Raw genomic sequence first — 16,409 nt, 5'->3', positions numbered from 1 at the left:
CCGGCTCCATGCAAATCCGGTCCTCAACTGTAGTCAATAGCTTAATTTCTCTCTCTTTTGAAAGTACTGTTCATGCTATCTAACTAGGTGTTATGCTTTGTTGTTGCTCTCTCCACCCAAGCACTCTTGTACTTCTCATTAGGAATCTATTCTAATGAAATGCCCACTATGTTCATGCTAATTTCCGCTACACATAAGTTTTTAGGCCATTAAATGTTACATCCAGGATGGAAAGCAAAGATGTTGTTAATTCTTGAAGGCGATGAACTCTCTGATGTTGTTCTTGAAAATCGTGTTTGTCCACCTCAACCTGTTGATACAGATAATGATAACGTGCTTATCACTGAAGAACCTATATTTGAAGATTGGAATGTTGCCTATACGGATTGGAAATGACGTGATAAAGCAGGTCGTCAATATATTCTTTCTGCTCTTACTGATTCCCTTTTGCTTGATATGTATGAACTGCCTACTTCCCACGACGTATGGAAGTACCTTATTGCAAAATTTCAAAAGAAATCTGTTATAGAAATACTTTATTTGAGAGGGATGCTTAACAGGTTACAATATGAAGTTGGTACTGCCATGACGGGACATATTGAATCTCTCAAATTTATTATTAATGAACTTGATGCTGCTGCCGGTGATCCTATTCCACAAATGCAACTGATTATACTTCTCCTTGATACGGTGAAGGACTCTTCTTATAATAACATTGTTACTATTCTCTCTAATAAAGATGGTCTTGATTTTGACCAAGCCTGCATGTCTTTAATTGAATACTCTCAACGTCAAGAACGTCGTAATGCTGGTCACAATACATGATTTCACAAGAGAAGACCGAGTCACAACAGATGGAACGTGCTTTTTATGCTCGAAGGCGTCCATTTCAACGAGGAAATCGCAGAGGTGGCCGTTGCGGTAATATTTTCTCTTGTTTCAAATTTCCTAATAAGCAATGTTCTTACTGCAATAGAAATGACCATATTGAAGATGATTGTTGGGCACGTCAATATGATCAAGAACACAATATTTCCACGAAACAACCACGTTTATCTAGAGACTCTTATTCTTCTTCTTGTGAATATTGTGGATGATCTGATCATCCCACTCATATGTGCTATACGCATCGATTCGACACATATCGTAATAGAGCATATGCTACTAAACATAGAAACAACATTGTACCAGAAACAAGCTGCGTCCTATGTTCAGTTGCTCCAAACAGAATACTTCATGTACGTGATGGATCACTGTTTATTGTCGATTCTGGTGCTACAGGAAATATGACATATCAGTCTAAGTGGCTCCATAACTATCATCCACTACCAGTTCAATGTGTTGTTTATCTTGCTGATGATACTACTTGTCAAGTAAAGGGTATTGGAGACTTATATCTTGGTACCTTATCTTCTTCCACTCGAATTTTGCGAGGAGTATTACATGTACCAGATCTTCAACGTAATCTTCTTTCAGTTGCTAGACTTGTTGATCTTGGTCTGTTTGTTGGATTTGATCATACCAAATGCCGAATTGAGAAAGATGGACAGACTATAGCCACTGCTCCTCAAAACGGTAATTTTTTTGAACTCTCTCTCAACGATGCTGCAGCAAATGTTGTCACTGCTCCAGGTGATCATGATTGCAAAGTATGGCATCACCATTTTGTTCATTCTGATTTCTCAAAACTCCTTGATCTTCAACGTCGTGATCTTGTTCATGGAATGGATCTTAAAGCCCATCCCCATATGGGAATTTGTGAATTTTGTGCTCTTGGGAAACATAATCATAAACCCTTTCCTCTTTCAAATACAACTCATTCTCATGACATATTGGATCTTGTTCATACTGATATATGTGGACCTCTATCTTCTTCAAGATCACAATATCGCTACTTCATTACTTTCATTGATGATTTCTCAAGGTATACGACTGTATTTCTACTTAGACAAAAATCTAAAGCCTTATCTGTCTTCAAATAATTCCACAAGGCTGCGGAACTTCAAACTGGTCGTCGCCTTACGAAGCTTCGTAGTGACAATGGAGGCTAATATGTTTCTCGAGAGTTTGTGAGTTATTGTGTTGATAGTGGAATTCATCATGAACACACTATTCGCCTCAACAGAACGGCGTTGCTGAATGAAAGAATCGCACTATTCTCAATGCTGTAAGATGTATGCTGATTCATTCTGGCTTATCTCATGTTTTCTGGGCTGAAGCTACTTTGATAGCAGTATTTATTCAGAATCATCTTCCTACTACTGCACTCTTTGGTAAGATATCCATCACAGCATGGACATGTGACATTCCTTATGTATCTCATTTTCGAACCTTTGGATGTATTGCTTATATTCATGTTCCCAAAGAAACACGAACAAAGCTTGATGCTCCTGGTCTTAAAGTTATTTTTATTGGATATCCTGACACTTCCAAAGGCTACAAATTCTATGACCCTTCCTCCAAGAAAGTAATTGTGAATCATGATGCTACTTTTAACGAACAGATTATGGGAGGCTCATGGTCCGTGGATGATTCTGATGATACTAAATCATTGCTTCAGGATTTTCAATTTCTTTCAGATGATGAAACTCTTCCTATAGAGCAACTTTCCTCTTCACAACCATCCATTCCAAATGTTGCCAATGATGATATTGATATTTTTGTTGATCTGCCTATTGATTTTGAACATGGCTCATGTCATGTTTATGATGATGATATTGCTGATAATGCTTTTTCTACTTCTGAAGATCCGGTCACTTATGATGAAGCTATCTCTTCACCACAAAAGGATCAATGGCAAGAGGCTATGGAAGCAGAGTACGGTTCTCTTATCTCTAAGGGTACATTGATACTAATTGAATTCCTCCTAGTCGTACATCTATTGAATGTAAGTGGGTGTATAAGACAAAAGTAAAAGCAGATGGATCTTTTGACAAATTCAAGGCGCGTTTAGTTGCAAAAGGTTACTCCCAAGTAGTCAGTGTTGATTATCAAGAGACTTTTTCACCAGTTGTTCGCATTACTGGCATTTTATTGGCATTTGCTGTTCAATTTGATTTAGAATCTCATCAAATGGATGTGAGAATTGTTTTTCTTAATGGTGACTTAGAAGAGGAAATTTATATGGAACAACAAGAAGGGTTGTCATTCCAGGTCAAGAAGCCCTTGTTGCTCAACTCCATAAGGCACTATATGGTCTCAAACAAGCTTCGCGAGCCTAGTATACAAAATTTGATCTTTTTCTCACCTCTAAAGGATTCATCTCTTGCTCTTCAGACCCCAACTTATACATAAAACACCAAGGTAGCAGTTTTGTGATTCTTGCTCTTTATGTGGATGATACCATCCTTGTTTCCAATGATTTGGGATTTCTTCAGCAAGTGAAAAAGTTAGTGTCTTCTGCATTTGATATGGTGGATCTTGGAGAGATTTACTCGTGTCTTGGCATTCAAATCCAGCGGAACTGTACAAAAGGTATTTTATTCCTTCGAGAGTCAAAGTTTATTGTAGATACTATTCAAAAACACTACAAGAGGCTCTTCACATTAGCGACGCTCACACAGCGACGCTCAAAAAAAAAAATTCCCGGCGTCGCTATGAGCGTCGCTATAAGCGTCGCTATGAGCGTCGCAAATTTACAAAGAAATTTGCGACGCTCATAGCGACGCTTATAGCGACGCTCATAGCGACGCCAGCTGGGGTAAAAAAAATAACCGAGCGCGCCCAAAAACTCAGATCTCAGATCTGAGTTTTTCGGCGCCCTCAAGCAAAGAGCAGGTAACGCTCTCCCTCACTCTCTCTCTCTCTCTCTCTCTCTCTCTCTCTTTTTCTTTTACACACACACACACACACACACACACACACACACACACGAGGAGAGGAAGGAGAGCCAGGTATGCTCCTTCCCTCTCCTCATTCTCATGTTCCCTTCCCCTCTTTCTCTCTCCCTCGCTCTCTCTCTCACACACACACATACACACACACACATAGTGTTTTTGAGAGAGAGAGAGAGAGAGAGAGAGAGAGAGAGAGAGAGAGCGAGAGAGAGTGCAAAAACGCACACACATACATAAACAAAGAATGCACACACACATTGAGAGAGAAAAAGAGAGAGAGAGCATGCATAAACAAAAAACGCACGCATTGAGAGAGGAAAAGAGAGAGAGAACATGCATAAACAAAAAACGCACACATTGAGAGAGGAAAAGAGAAAGAAAACATGCATACGATCCAAAAAAACGCACACACATTGAGAGAGAAAGAAAGAGAAACTAAGGGAGCGTCGTAGGAAACTAATTAAAATTAAAAGACCTAAAGATCTAGCCGACGAGGAGTTGAACTGAAGACCTATTATTCAAGAGAGAAATGGCATAATCAATCTATCATACTTGGCATGGGTGATAGAAAGGTTATACCATTTATCTCTTTTTATTGGCACACACATCCACACACGCGCACACACACAGGAAGAAGAGAGTTATAACGTCGTAGGAAACTATCTTAAAAGACGTTAAAGATTAGGTTATATGTAGACTTACATTAAATTAGATTTAGGTTTATTTTTAACTAGATTTACGTTTATTTAAGCTAGATTTAGATTTACGTTATATTAGATTAGATGCGGGTCTCCATAGACTGCGATGCCTGCATGAAGCGGGTGAAGAAAGCCCTCAATGGAATATAGGGTATTGCTGCCTTCACTCATGGTGGGCTCCGTCGATCCAAAAGTACTGGTGAAATGTCTTCAGAAGATAGGGAAGAAGGTGGATCTTCAGGGCGGCAAGAGTCACTACATCCCCGACACAATGACCATCTAGACAACCTCTAGTCATTAGACTTACGTTAAATTAGAATTAGCTTTATTTTTAGTTAGATTTACGTTTATTTAGATTTACGCTTATTTACGTTAGATCGAGTCCACGCAAGAATTACTTACGGTTTAGGGTTTAGAGTTAGACGAACAGTGAAAAGATCTACTGTGAAAAGATGTTAAGATGAAGTGAAGTGCTACAGCTAGAGAAGAGGCAAAGGGATTTTGTCCACTACATGCAGTATCATGTAGACGTGGGTGTCTAGATTTCTTGTACCCACAAATATAGGTATTGACCAATAAAGACGAGATTATAACCCGGTGGTTCTGATCTCCGTGCACCTCTAGACCGAGGTGTGCGGGGATTGGACATGACTAGAGAATGTGAGGTAAAGAGAGGGAGAGAGAGAGAGAGAGAGAGAGAGAGAGAGAGAGAGAGAGAGAGAGAGAGAGAGAGAGAGATAAGACGAAGAATGCCAATAGAATATTAAATTTGTTGTCCAGGTTATAAGATTTTTATCCTCATTATGAGTAGCGACGAGGATGTGGGACCGTCCAACCGAAACACCTATCTCTCAACGAGCGTCTTATGTCCTTGTAATCAATGCAAGCATGCTGTGCGACGGACAAGACGTGTTTCTTTGCATCACGTTCGCGAATTTGGCGAGTTCGATCCATCTATTATAGATCGAGTTGTTGCCAATTATAACTCGTCGGACTCTGACGCTGGCCAACAAGCAGCAATCTTGCAACCCAATAGACGTATTCGCAGGCGCTTTGGTCAAGCAGCATATGTGAGGCCACAAGATGTAGCCTCTGACAGCTCGGGGGATGATCATGCAGAGCACATTCCCAACGAGGCAATGTTTGAGCCCGAGATTGATGAAATGATCGAGACGATCATGGATTCAGAAAGGCTTATCTATGATGATATGAAAAGTGAAGCCGATACATCATTGTATAATGGAGCACGTATGTCTAGATTGAAAGCACTCCTGGTTCTTCTCAACATGCAGGCAAAGTTTGGATGGAGTGACACTAGCGTCACAGCGCTTTTCAGGTGATCTATTACAATTAGTTTACTTTAATAGAACTCTAAATGTATAATGATCTGATAGATTTTTACACGACTGTATCATATTTTTATGTTGTGTAGATTGCTGAAAGAGCACATTCTACCAGCTGACAATGTGATGCCAGATTCCCGAGATGAAGCAAGAAAGATTTTGCGAAACTTGGGGATGGATTACAATTCTATCCACGCTTGTCCTAATGACTGCATTCTTTTCAGAGGGGAATACACAGACATGGAGAAGTGTCCGAAATGTGATTCCGAAAGATATCGAGTAGATCTCCACGGGACAAAAATTCCACAAAAGGTTTTGCGACATTTTCCTTTGCTTCCTCGCATCAAGCATTTCTTCGAATGTAAGTCCATGGCCGCCCTAGCATCATGGCATGAGGAGAATAAATCTTCGGATGGTGTGCTACGAATTCCTGCAGATTGCGCAGCCTGGAAACATATAGATGGAACATGGTCGGATTTTGCCAGGGAAGCTCGAAATTTGCGCTTAGGCCTGGCTATGGATGGCGTAAATCCATTTGGTCAAAGATCAACATCTTACAGTGTATGGCCCGTTGTCATCGTCAACTACAACATTCCCCCGTGGTTGACTACGAAGAAGGGGCACCTATGGCTAAGCTTGATTGTGCCAGGGCGATATAAAGTGGGGAATATGGATGTGTATCTTCGTCCACTATTGGAAGAGCTACAACAATTGTGGATTGGCATAGAGGTGGTGGATATGAGCCGACACACAGGACGACGGAATGCTTTGATCAGAGGTATTCTAATGTGGACCATGCATGACTATCCCGGGCTAACAGAATGCTCAGGTGATCTATTGACACTCCTCTCTCAGACACTGTAAATCTTGTTTTTTCCCCATAGTTGATCTATTATCATGTGTATACATGCAGGGCTTCAAACAAGCGGATACAGAGCATGTGTCACATGTGGACCTAGACTGAATGCACGTAGGGCACCCTCACTGAAGAAGCAAATCTACGAAGGTCATCAAGCGTATCTTTCGGAGAATCATGTGTTACGCGACGGCTTTTTGGGAAGAGAGCCACCAAGGATGTCTGCACAAGCATGGTTAGAGCAGAAGGAGATGTGCGATGACGGATTGCCTCCAGGGATGAAGAGACTATCTCTATGGTACGAGTTACCATACTGGCCCCGACTCGTGATCAATCACTTGCTCGATCCAATGCACATATTCAAGAATGTGGGTAATCTACTATGGGACCATTTGACCGGCAAGAAAGATACTTTGGGAGCCAGAGTTGACCTTAGAAATGTGGATCGTATGGAGCAATATTGGCCGCAAACAGCGTCTGATGGATCGATAAAACTTCCTAAAGCACCATGGATTTTCACAGGAGCCCAAGAACGCAAAGTAAAAGAGGCCATTCGATCTTTGCGGACCCCCACTGGCGTAATGCACTCGCTCCGAACGTGTTTTACTAAAGAAGGAAAGCTTACCGGTTTGAAGTCACACGATTGGCATAAAATGTGTCAGGTACGTTCATAGTGGACTTTAATATCATTGCATAAAATGTGGACTTTAATATCATTGCTGCACATACTTTACAGTTTATTTTACCGGTTGCCATTGAGGGATGTTTGTCTCTCGACATCCGTAACACAATCTACAAACTTGCAAAGCTGGTGCAATGGATCTCACAAAAGGAGATCGACGTAGACTCCATACCATTCGCCAAACTAAATGCTGCGGAGCTTGTGTGCATGTTTGAGAAACATTTTCCTACTACAATGCTAACCATTCAGGTGCATCTTCTTGTTCACATAGTTGATGAGGTGGAAATAGCTGGCACAGTTCATTCCAGATGGATGTTCTTCTTAGAGCGTTTCATGAAAACGCTTAAGGGATATGTGCGTCAAAAGGCACGTCCGGAGGGTAGCATGGCAGAAGGTTGGTTGGTATCAGAGTCCCTAGTGTACATTGGAGAGTGGCTAGACGGATTTGATAAATCCCGGGACACGCTATGGCGAACCATAGATGATGAGCGCATATCTGGGATTGTCATGTGCAATCTCGGTGTTGAGAAGAAGATGACGGAAGATCTAGAGGCTAAAATCAACCGATTTTGCATGCTTCACAATCCAGTGATGCAAAAGTGGATTTCACAATATGAGGATGCAAAGCAAGAGCGACAAAGGGCACGAATCGAGTGGAGACGGGGAAGACGACCACCGATGCACTATCCAGCGGTTCTGGAGAGCCTACCAACCTTCATGAGCTTAAGATGGTTGCACAACCAATTGAAAAGCGCACAACAATGCGGTGACGAAGTGACTGAAGAAGAGTGGGAGTACTCTCGGGGTTGCGCGACCAAGGTAAGTTTGCAATGTACGACTAGCAAGTGACTTTATTTATAAACGTTTGAACGGCCACTCATAATCTTTGTTCGTTGTAGTATAAGTCATACACAGCAGCATGGTGTAAAGGTCGACATTTTAGGGTGGAACGAATCGACAAAAAGCGTTTTACTCAAGATTGTGGAATCATGGCAAAATTTGAACAGTCTAGTCGACGACGTTCCTCTGATGCAGATCCTGTGGTGGCGGAACTCACTTACTTCGGCACGCTGCAAGAGATTTTGAGGATCGATTACAGAGGATTTTTTGTCGACTTGTTCGACGTGCAATGGTTCAAGATAATCATGGAGGGTCGAAACGCTACTGTGCGTAGAGGAGAGTCTGGTTTTCTTGAGGTGGATTCTACTAAGAAATGGACTGACCTAAGAGACACTTTCGTACTACCCGAGCATTGTGAACAAGTAAGTATGTAAATAGTTAACATCCCCCTTTTACAAGTTATGTGGCTCTCATGTAAGTTATGTGGCTCTGGCAGGTAGTATTTCATCCTACAAAGTCTACATCAAACTGGTGGTACGTCATAGAGGTAGCCCCTCGTAGTGCAAGGACGTATGAAGGCTACCATGTGCCAATCACAACGACATCAATGGAGGAGATCAGAGAAGATGCTCAATCAGAAGCCGCTGCGGTGGTGCCAGACGAGCATCAAGATGCTACTACTCTATATGGGGTGCATGCAGAGGAGCTACAAAATGAAACAGAGGATATGTGTTTAAACGGAGAGCTCTATATAGATATAGGAAGTTATGCTGAGTTATGCGAGGATGAGAGAGAGATCTCTTAAAGCCACAAATATTGTATTTGAACAATTTTGCTCCGTGCTGTAAAAGCTCTGCTCTCTAAGTAGCTTCCATGGTGTGTAACGCTCTTTTCTACTCGCGCTCACATCTTTTGATTGAAAATTCTGAGTTTTCGACTTGCCTCTTCTATCACTCGATTCATTGCGTCATTGTATTTATATGCGTCATTACGTCATTGTATTTAATGGTCTTTGCGTCATTGTCTACTCTATTCATTCAATAAAGTTTAAATATTCGTGTGTTTAATGCAGGTATGGATGATGAGGAGTTTCTTTCTTCTTTGTCACCGCAGCAGAGACAGTGGTACGTGGAGCGTCATCGCTCTGGCGCATCATCGCGCGTTCCTACACCATCCGCATCTCCCTCTCTTTCGGAGCATTCGGCGCGCTCCGAAGCTTCGGCGTCGACGAGACGAGCGTCACACTCGTCTAGACACCGGCGCTCTAGTGGTGGTGGTGGCGGTTGTTGTGGGGATTCCGCCACCAATGCCTCCACACCGCCTCGTGTTCGACGAGGCTCTTTACCCTCCCCTTCTTTGCCCGCCCCCACACCAGCCACAGCATCGCCGTCTACGCCAGGTTTTGCACGGCTGACTGTTCCTAGAAGCTACACACCTCTACCTACTCCGCCAGGAGCCACCCCACTCGACACTCCTCGCTTCGGCGCCCAGACGCCGATGGAGACACCTGACGTCCGTACCCCCATCGACACGCCGCTAGAGACCCCTGCCGGGACACCCAGGTTCACGCGTCACCGGCCAGAGGGCTTGCCTTACTCCGTCGACATCAGCGGCGGCATCATCATGGATGATGACGGCAAGAAGGTGATCTCGCGCATGCGTGGTCTTTGCTCTCAGCTGTTTAGACACTATATACTAAACAAATGGAGTGAAGTACCAAGTGATTTAAAAAACAGAGTCATCAGCATACTTCATGATGAGTTTCCCGTTCCAACACGGGATCAGCGCTTCAATGAAGACCTGATGAAGATTCGAATGCGCGAATACTGCAAACACAAGCGTTCCGAAGTGCAAAAAGCAATCAAGAATGGGTGGAATAGGCCAGATTGGCTGGCCAAAGAAGATTGGAAGAATGCGAAGAAAGCAGCGCGCGAGAATCCCGACAAGTGGAAGCAACAAAAGGATGCAGCCAGAGCGCGAGTAGAGGCAGGGAGCTCGCACCACTTGGGGAGCGGTGGATGGGCATCATTTGAGGCCGATTTTGTAAGTCTTTTCACATTTCTCTTTATGCATGTTCGATAGTTTAGGGTTTATGAGTTTTTTAGTTCTAACATAATGAAATCTTTGTATGTTTTGACAGTGGTCGATGACAGGACGTGATCCCACACCGTACGAGCGCGAGTACGCAGGTAGGAAGGGCTTAAACGCCCTGATGGACATTCTCAGTTCTCGCGGCGGCATGGTTAGTATTAGGGTTTACTCTTTTTTATTTTTTGTATTGTTTTATAAATGTCGTTATATGTTTATATTTACTGAAAACTGTCTTATTGTCTTTTTTTGCAGAATCTGACAGATACGCCGCTTGGACGCGATGAGACGTCTGATTAGACGACGTCAGTTTAGCCGTAGCTAGATAGCATTAGTTTAGGGTTTCTCATAGCTTATGTATCATGAGACGGATTTTATACGTCTTTTTGAACCATGTATATTATTACATTTGTCACCGCAATTCCTTTTGCCAATCAATTCTTTATGCCTATGATGTTGTACAATTGTCATTATTACATTTGCCAATCAATTCAGTTTGTCTATGATGTGTACAATTGTCAATTTTGCAAACAATGCGTCTTGTGGGTGACTATTTTGGGTCTATTATTTACCTTTGCACTTTTTTTAAAAAGTGAATCAAGTACAATATGGTTGATGGGTGGCAGGGCATTCAATGCCCTGCCACCAAAAAAATATTCTCTCAGGCGTCGCTATAAGCGTCGCTATTTATGGCTCTGTAGCGTCGCTATATGCGTCGCTATACTCTTCTGTGAGAGCGTCGCTATCTGCGTCGCTATAGGCGTCACTATGAGCGTCGCTATATAGCGACGCTCATAGCGACGCCTATAGCGACGCAGATAGCGACGCTCTCGTAGCGACGCTTTTAGCGACGGATATAGCGACGCCGGGGGTTATAAAAACCCAGTGTATTTCCGTCGCTAAGAGCGTCACAAGAGCACACAACCTCTTGTAGTGAAATTTGGTATGGAATCTTCACATTCAGCCAACACACCTTGTCTTGCGAGCTCTACGAAGAACACTTCTGACAATGGCGGTCAACTTGTCACAAATCAACCTTATGCGAACTTGATTGGATGTCTTCAGTTTGTTGGCATGAACACTCCTCCTGATATTCTGTTTGCTGCTAATTATCTTGGACAACATCTTGCATGTCCTTCTCTTAAGCATTGTTCTGTTGCAAAGCGTGTATTGAAATACTTGAAAGGTACTATAGATTTTGGTTTAGTCTATCGATGACAACTCACATTGGATTCTATGCAATCTCTTTCTCTTTTGGGTTACACAGATGTAGACTGGGCAAGCTCACATTTATCTATGCAATCTACTAGTGGAAATTGCTTCTTTATAAATGGTTGTCTTGTTTCTTGGACTAGCAAGAAACAACGTTGTGTTGCAGTTTCTACGACTGAGTCAGAATATGTTGCAGCATCACTTGCATCTCGTGAGTTGATTTGGCTTCCACCAATGCTGGTTGATATTGGTCACTCTCCTCTTTCTAGCACACCCTTGCGGTGTGAAAACCACAGTGCTATTAGTCTTGCAAAAGACTATGTTCAACATAATAAGTCAAAGCACATTGCTGTCCATTATCATTATGTCAGGTATGAAGTACGCAAAGGAACCATTATGGTTGAACACTCTCCAAGTGACCAGATGATTGCAGACATTTTGACCAAAGGCCTCAACGAGTCACGTTTCATCCTCTTGTGCTCGGATCTTGGAGTTGCTTCGGCCTCACTCTTTCTAGATTAGCTTCTTTGCTATTGTAGTGTCTTTGTACATATGACATTGTAATCTTTTAGGTACCATGCACTATGCACACTCCACATTTTCACATTGTGATCTCTGAGTCACTTGAATATTTGTACATAGATGCACAATTCAATTTCACATCATCATTGCTGGTTCATATTTTCACATTGTATAGGGGCTTGGGTTTTTCCCTTGAACTCCCCAAGGGTTTTTTCATCCAAAGCTAGAGACCTTTGTTTGAGTGGGGGTGTTGGAGCTATATATAGCTCACTCTACTCAACGTGGTCTCACCTATATATTTGTATCTTGTCCTCAATATGAATCAGTCTTTGGGAGCGTATATGGTGTGTCTCTTGTCTTGTCTCTCTCTCTTTCTCTCTACATCTCAACAGATTTACTAACTTTAGTTGAACTAGGATTTGCTGCTACTGACGGTAAATCATGTCCATGGAAAGGACTTGATTGGGGAGTGTGATCATTTTCTTTCGTAGGGATGCTCTGTCCTCTCATTGACAACAGACATTTCAACATTCATTGCAACTTGTTTGGCATTGGCACTTTTCTTTTTAACTGCAAGAATTTTCTGTACTATGCGAGCATACTTTGGTAATCTAGCATGAAAATCTCTTGGCGGAGCCGTACACTCGGACACATAACCAAGGACTTAAAAAAAACTCTCTTTGATTCTGGTCGTATTACGACTGAACTCATGGCCGCAAGTTTTGTATTTCAATCAAGATATATTCTTTCCAGCATGTAGCTCGTGGACGGAACTCCACTCATGTCCTTTCACCATGCTGACAAATAAATTTAAACTGCCAAATCAACAAATACACTTGTTAATTTTGAGGTCAAAATTAATTCAATGCAACAAACTACACAAGCAATGCTCTATTGATCCATATAGTGATCAAAATCTATCCAGATTATCAATTAATCTCGTGCTACATTATCAATTAACAATAAACTGTAATAGTCTCACCATTCTTCAATAAACTCATGTCAATAAAATTATATTTTGATGCACTAAATAACTTAATCACTTCAAACAAAACATTTCAATCACATTGGACTATATTGATTCATCTAAAGTGCAAGCTTTTGGCTTTCACACATTACGATAATCGACAATCTTAATCATTTATTTAAAACAATACAAACAAAACTCATCAACACGTTGCACTATATCAATTTATCTAAAGTGCAGTCTTAAGGATTTCACACATTACAATAATCGATAATATTGATCAAATCTTGCAACTGATTCTCATTCACTACAAGAGGCTATTAATATTAGCGACGCTCACACAGCGACGCTCAAAAAAAAATTTCCCGGTGTCGCTATGAGCGTCGCAAATGTACAAGTAAATTTGCGGCGCTCATAGCGACGCCGGCTGGGCTAAAACAAATAACAGACAGAGCCCAAAAACTCAGATCTCAGATCTGAGTTTTTCGGCGCCCTCAAGCAAGGAGCAGGTAACGCTCTCCCTCTCTCTCTCTCTCTCTCTCTCTCTCTCTCTTTCTTCTCCACACACACACACACACACGAGGAGAGGAAGGAGAGCCAGGTATGCTCCTTCCCTCTCCTCACTCTCATGTTCCCTTCCCCTCTTTCTCTCTCCCTCTCTCTCTCTCTCTCACACACACACACACACACAAACATAGTGTTTTTGAGAGAGAGAGAGAGAGAGAGAGAGAGAGAGAGAGAGAAAGAGTACAAACATAAACAAAAACGCGCACACACATACATAAACAAAGAATGCACACACACATTGAGAGAGGAAAAGAGAGAGAGAGCATGCATAAACAAAAAATGTACACATTGAGAGAGGAAAAGAGAGAGAGAACATGCATCAACAAAAAACGCACACATTGAGAGAGGAAAAGAGAGAGAAAACATGCATAAACAAAAAAACGCACACACATTGAGAGAGAAACAGAGAGACTAATTTAACGTCGTAGGAAACTAATTAAAATTAAAAGACCTAAAGATCTAGCCGACGAGGAGTTGAACTCAAGACCTATTATTCAAGAGGGAAATGGCATAACCAATCTATCATACTTGGCATGGGTGATAGAAAGGTTATACCATTTATCTCTTTTTATTGGCACACACATCCACACACGCGCACACACACAAGAAGAAGAGAGTTATAACGTCGTAGGAAACTATCCTAAAAGACGTTAAAGATTAGGTTAGATGTAGACTTACGTTAAATTAGATTTAGGTTTATTTAAGTTAAATTAAATTAGATTTAGGTTTATTTTTAGTTAGATTTACGTTTATTTACGCTAGATTTAGATTTACGTTATATTAGATTAGATTTAGGTCTCCATAGACTGCGATGCCTGCATGAAGCGGGTGAAGAAAGCCCTCAATGGAATATAGGGTATTGCTGCCTTCACTCATAGTGGGCTCCGTCGATCCAAAAGTACTGGTGAAATGTCTTCAGAAGATAGGGAAGAAGGTGGATCTTCTGGGCGGCAAGAGTCACTACATCCCCGACAATGACCATCTAGACAACCCCTAGTCATTCAACAGCAACTTCAACGTTAGTAACAAGAGCAAGAACGGTCCAAAGGGCCAATTGCTGTCGTCAGATGTGGATGGAGATGAGGCAGCGTCACCGCCGGAAGTTAACTCTCACATCTTTAGTGATGAGAATGCCAACTCTTGCCGAGTTATGTGAAAAATTATGTGTTAAATCAGTTTTAAGGTTCTTATAATCCCTGTTAGTTTAGTTCTTTGTTTTTAATATAACATAATTTACGTTAGATTTAGATTTATGTTATATTAGATTAGACTTAGGTTTATTTAGGTTTACCCACACACACACACACACACACACACACACACACACACACACACATACACAACAAGAAGAGAGTTTTAACGTCGTAGGAAACTATCCCAAAAGACGTTAAAGATTAGGTTAGATGTAGACTTACGTTAAATTAGATTTAGGTTTATTTTTAGTTAGATTTACGCTTATTTAAATTTACGCTTATTTACGTTAGATCAAGTTCATGCAAGAATTACTTACGGTTTAGGGTTTAGAGTTAGACGAACAGTGAAAAGATCTACTGTGAAAAGATGTTAAGATGCTGTGAAGTGCTACAGCTAGAGAAGAGGCAAAGGGGTTTTGTCCATTACATGCAGTATCATGTAGACGTGGGTCTGTAGATTTCTTGTACCCACAAATATAGGTATTGACCAATAAAGACGAGATTATAACCCGGTGGTTCTGATCTCCGTGCACCTCTAGACCGAGGTGTGCGGGGATTGGACATGACTAGAGAATGTGAGGTAGAGAGAGAGAGAGAGAGAGAGAGAGAGAGAGAGAGAGAGAGAGAGAGAGAGAGAGAGAGATAAGACGAAGAATGCCAATAGAATATTAAATTTTTTGTCCAGGTTATAAGATTTTTATCCTCATTATGAGTAGTGACGAGGATGTGGGACCGTCCAACCGAAACACCTATCTCTCAATGAGGGTCTTATGTCCTTGTAATCAATGCAAGCATGCTGTGCGACAGACAAGACGTGTTTCTTTGCAGCACGTTCGCGAATTTGGCGAGTTTGATCCATCTATTATAGATCGAGTTGTTGCCAATTATAACTCGTCGGACTCTGACGCTGGCCAACAAGCAGCAATCTTGCAACCCAATAGACGTGTTCGCAGGCGCTTTGGTCAAGCAGCATATGTGAGGCCACAAGATGTAGCCTCTCACAGCTCGGGGGATGATCATGCAGAGCACATTCCCAACGAGGCAATGTTTGAGCCCGAGATTGATGAAATGATCGAGACGATCATGGATTCAGAAAGGCTTATCTATGATGATATGAAAAGTGAAGCCGATACGCCATTGTATAATGGAGCACGTATATCTAGATTGAAAGCACTCCTGGTTCTTCTCAACATGCAGGCAAAGTTTGGATGGAGTGACACTAGCGTCACAGCGCTTATCAGGTGATCTATTACAATTAGTTTACTTTAATAAAACTCTAAATGTATAATGATCTGATAGATTTTTACACGACTGTATCGTATTTTTATGTTGTGTAGATTGCTTAAAGAGCACATACTACCAGCTGACAATGTGATGCCAGATTCCCGAGATGAAGCAAGAAAGATTTTGCGAAACTTGGGGATGGATTACAATTCTATCCACGCTTGTCCTAATGACTGCATTCTTTTCAGAGGGGAATACATAGACATGGAGAAGTGTCCGAAATGTGATTCCGAAAGATATCGAGTAGATCTCCACGGGACAAAAATTCCACAAAAGGTTTTGCGACATTTTTCTCTACTTCCTCGCATCAAGCATTTCTTC

This window comes from Adiantum capillus-veneris, chromosome 26 (assembly GCF_014529385.1).
Source record: "Adiantum capillus-veneris isolate H3 chromosome 26, ASM1452938v2, whole genome shotgun sequence".
Lineage (NCBI taxonomy): Eukaryota > Viridiplantae > Streptophyta > Polypodiopsida > Polypodiales > Pteridaceae > Adiantum > Adiantum capillus-veneris.
This window is presented reverse-complemented; position numbering follows the sequence as displayed.